Below are 5,000 nucleotides of genomic sequence, written 5' to 3'. Positions count from 1 at the left end.
ATTATTCTGACATTTCACATTCTTAAAATAAAGTGGTGATCCTAACTGACCTAAGACAGGGAATTTTTACTAGGATTAAATGTCAGGAATTGTGAAAAACTGAGTTTAAATGTATTTGGCTAAGGTGAATGTAAACTTCTGACTTCAACTGTACACGAATACACACCATGCACAGCTGCAGAGTCTGTATTTGATAAAGGGATGTGATCACTGTGGGATTATACCTCTGTACTTTGTCTACACACACTGGTGCAGTTTTGCCCCCATTTTCAGGATTCTTGGTCTAACTTCCAATCAACATCAAATCAAATTATATTTGTCAAACGCGCCGAATAGAACCTTACCGTGAAATGCTTACTTACAAGCCCTTATTAACCAACAATGCAGTTTTAAGAAGATAGAGTAAAGAACAATATTTACTAAATAAACTAAAGTAACAAATAAAAAAGTAAAGGGACTATGCATAGATAATAATAATAATAATATAATAAACAACAAGTAGCAGCAGTGTAACAGATGTGTTTAACGTGTTACACTGTAGCAGAGCAGGGGAGAGAGTTGTTTACTGCAGCCCAGGCCCAGCTCTGCCTCTCCCACCCCTCTGTTCTCTGGGCCCGGAACTTTAGCCTCAGGGTCTTGGGTAGCTGGTGTGGGGAATAATAGCCTCAGGGCCTTGGGTAGCTGTTGTGGGGAATAATAGTCTCAGGGTCTTGGGTAGCTGGTGTGGGGAATAATAGCCTCAGGGCCTTGGGTAGCTGGTGTGGGGAATAATAGCCTCAGAGCCTTGGGTAGCTGGTGTGGGGAATAATAGCCTCAGGGCCTTGGGTAGCTGGTGTGGGGAATAATAGCCTCAGAGTCTTGGGTAGCTGGTGTGGGGAATAATAGCCTCAGAGCCTTGGGTAGCTGTTGTGGGGAACTTTAGCCTTAGGGCCTTTGATAGCTGGTGTGGGGAACTTTAGCCTACTGTGTGTTTGACAAAGTGTGTGTGTGTGACAAAGAGTGTGTGGGTTTGTGTGTGTGACAAAGTGTGTGTGTGACAAAGTGTGTGCACCCACTGTGACATTTGGTGGAGGATTGGTGATGATCTGGGGGTGAATATGAACTTTTTTCCTTTGCATTATTCGAGGTCTGACAGGGGAGAGAGTTGTTTACTGCAGCCCAGGCAGTGCTCTAACTCAGGCAGTGCTCTAACTCAGGCAGTGCTCTAACTCAGACCAACTAAGCCCAGCTCTGAATATGTTTTTATCATTTTGACCAGTTGTCATTTTCTGCAAATAAATGCTCTAAATGACAATATTTTATTTGGAATTTGGGAGAAATGTTGTCAGTAGTTTATAGAATAAAACAAAATGTTCATTTTACCCAAACACATACTTATAAATAGTAAAACCAGAGAAACTGATCATTTTACCCAAACACATACTTTAGTATCAAAAGTAAATGTAGTTGCTAAAATATACTTAAGTATCAAAAGTAAATGTAAAAGTATAAATCATTTCAAATTCCTGATATTAAACAAACCAGACGGCACAATTTGTGTTTTTTAGATTTATGGATAGCCAGGGACACACTCCAACACTCAGACGACATTTACAAACAAAGCATGTGTGTTCAGTGTGTTCAGTGAGACCGCCAGATCAGAGGGACGTCCAGGGATGTTCTCTTGATAAGTGTCTGAATTGGACCACTTTCCTGTCCTGCTAAGCACTCAAAATGTAATGACTACTTTTGGGTGTCAGGGAAAAAGCATGGAGTAAAAAGTACATTATTTTCTTTAGGAATGTAGTGAAGTAAAAGTAAAAGTTGTCAAAAATAGAAATTGTAAAGTCAAGTACTGATACCCCCCCCAAAACAACTTAAGTAGTACTTTAAAGTATTTTTACTCAATACTTTACACAACTGCATACATTTAATGTATTATTTATTTAACTTTTATTTAACCAGGAGAAGCCCATTAACACCCAGAGTCTCTTTTTCAAGGAAGACCTGGCCAAGAAGGCAGCAACAATCAATACATTACAGAATTAAAACATACACCAATACCACACAACATGATCCAGCCTAAAAAAAGCATTTACACTCCTCCGTAACAGAGTCAATATTTAAAATTTATTAAGTGGCACTAACATATCTAGATGAAGGATGGATTGTAGACTATTCCATGCCTCTGGTGCACAAGAAGAGAAGGCAGTCTTGCCTAATACTGTGAATGTCCTGGGGACTTTAATAAGTAGCAACCACCTAGCAGACTGGGTATGGTAACTGCTGGTGGTGAAGGAGACCAGACTCCAGGGGTAAAGAGGGAGTTTACCCAAAAGGGCTTTGTAGATGAACACATACAAATGTATCTTTCTGCACATATAAAGTTAGGTCCAACCTACTGTACCATTTGGTACAAGGTGCAATGGTGGGTGAGTGACTTGAAGGATGCATGATTAACAGAGTCCAGTCTCTGTCAGACAGAGGAGGCTGCATGATTAACAGAGTCCAGTCTCTGTAAGACAGAGGAGGCTGCATGATTAACAGAGTCCAGTCTCTGTCAGACAGAGGAGGCTGCATGATTAACAGAGTCCAGTCTCTGTCAGACAGAGGAGGCTACATGATTAACAGAGTCCAGTCTCTGTGAGACAGAGGAGGCTGCATGATTAACAGAGTCCAGTCTCTGTAAGACAGAGGAGGCTGCATGATTAACAGAGTCCAGTCTCTGTCAGACAGAGGAGGCTACATGATTAACAGAGTCCAGTCTCTGTGAGACAGAGGAGGCTGCATGATTAACAGAGTCCAGTCTCTGTAAGACAGAGGAGGCTGCATGATAAACAGAGTCCAGTCTCTGTAAGACAGAGGAGGCTACATGATTAACAGAGTCCAGTCTCTGTAAGACAGAGGAGGCTGCATGATTAACAGAGTCCAGTCTCTGTCAGACAGAGGAGGCTGCATGATTAACAGAGTCCAGTCTCTGTCAGACAGAGGAGGCTGCATGATTAACAGAGTCCAGTCTCTGTAAGACAGAGGAGGCTGCATGATTAACAGAGTCCAGTCTCTGTCAGACAGAGGAGGCTGCATGATTAACAGAGTCCAGTCTCTGTAAGACAGAGGAGGCTGCATGATAAACAGAGTCCAGTCTCTGTAAGACAGAGGAGGCTACATGATTAACAGAGTCCAGTCTCTGTAAGACAGAGGAGGCTGCATGATTAACAGAGTCCAGTCTCTGTAAGACAGAGGAGGCTGCATGATTAACAGAGTCCAGTCTCTGTCAGACAGAGGAGGCTGCATGATAAACAGAGTCCAGTCTCTGTCAGACAGAGGAGGCTGCATGATTAACAGAGTCCAGTCTCTGTAAGACAGAGGAGGCTGCATGATTAACAGAGTCTCTGTAAGACGGAGGAGGCTGCATGATTAACAGAGTCCAGTCTCTGTAAGACAGAGGAGGCTGCATGATTAACAGAGTCCAGTCTCTGTAAGACAGAGGAGGCTGCATGATTAACAGAGTCTCTGTAAGACGGAGGAGGCTGCATGATAAACAGAGTCTCTGTAAGACAGAGGAGGCTGCATGATTAACAGAGTCCAGTCTCTGTAAGACAGAGGAGGCTGCATGATTAACAGAGTCTCTGTAAGACGGAGGAGGCTGCATGATAAACAGAGTCTCTGTAAGACAGAGGAGGCTGCATGATTAACAGAGTCCAGTCTCTTTAAGACATGCATATACAACAAGTCACCATAATCAATTACAGAGAGAAAAGGGGCCTGAACAAGCTTCTTTCTAGCCGTAAGCGGGAAGCAAGCCTTATTAAAAACCCAATTTCAATTTAAGCTTCCTCACAAGATTATCTATATGAACTTTAAAGGACAACTTGTCATTCAACCATGTACCTAGTTATTTGTAGGATGACACTTTTTCAATGGATAAGCCACCAGATGTGACAATGCTAACGCTCTCTTTCAATGCATAAGCCACCAGATGTGACAATGCTAACGCTCTCTTTCAATGGATAAGCCACCAGATGTGACAATGCTAACGCTCTCTTTCAATGGATAAGCCACCAGATGTAACAATGCTAACGCTCTCTTTCAATGGATAAGCCACCAGATGTGACAATGCTAACGCTCTCTTTCAATGGATAAGCCACCAGATGTGACAATGCTAACGCTCTCTTTCAATGCATAAGCCACCAGATGTGACAATGCTAACGCTCTCTTTCAATGGATAAGCCACCAGATGTGACAATGCTAACGCTCTCTTTCAATGGATAAGCCACCAGATGTGACAATGCTAACGCTCTCTTTCAATGGATAAGCCACCAGATGTAACAATGCTAACGCTCTCTTTCAATGGATAAGCCACCAGATGTGACAATGCTAACGCTCTCTTTCAATGGATAAGCCACCAGATGTGACAATGCTAACGCTCTCTTTCAATGGATAAGCCACCAGATGTGACAATGCTAACGCTCTCTTTCAATGGATAAGCCACCAGATGTGACAATGCTAACGCTCTCTTTCAATGGATAAGCCACCAGATGTGACAATGCTAACGCTCTCTTTCAATGCATAAGCCACCAGATGTGACAATGCTAACGCTCTAGATAGATGTAACTTTGCTGGTTGCATCCCATTTCCAAAACCATTGATACAAATGGAGAATAACACAGGAGCTAAAATGGAACCCTGGGACACACATTAATCTTAAGAAAGCTAGACTTGTGATTGTCAGTATATACACATTGTGTTCTGTCAGAAAGATAGCTGCTAAACCAATTTACTGCCCTTCACTGAGACCAATGTTACTGAGTCTAGCTAGCAACAGTTAATGGTCAACTGAATTAAATGTCTTTCATAAATCAACAAACAGAGCAGCACAATGTGGCTTTTTATCAAGTCCATTAATGATGTAGTTTATCACTGCCATAGCTGTAGTTGTGGTGATGTGCCCGGATCTAAAGCCAGACTGAACCCCGCTCAGTATGTTCTTATCAATGAAGACCTGTTTTAACTGTGAGTTC

This window comes from Oncorhynchus mykiss, chromosome 13 (assembly GCF_013265735.2).
Source record: "Oncorhynchus mykiss isolate Arlee chromosome 13, USDA_OmykA_1.1, whole genome shotgun sequence".
NCBI classification, from domain to species: domain Eukaryota; kingdom Metazoa; phylum Chordata; class Actinopteri; order Salmoniformes; family Salmonidae; genus Oncorhynchus; species Oncorhynchus mykiss.
The sequence above is the reverse complement of the archived record's forward strand: the minus strand, read 5'-3'. Positions refer to the sequence as shown.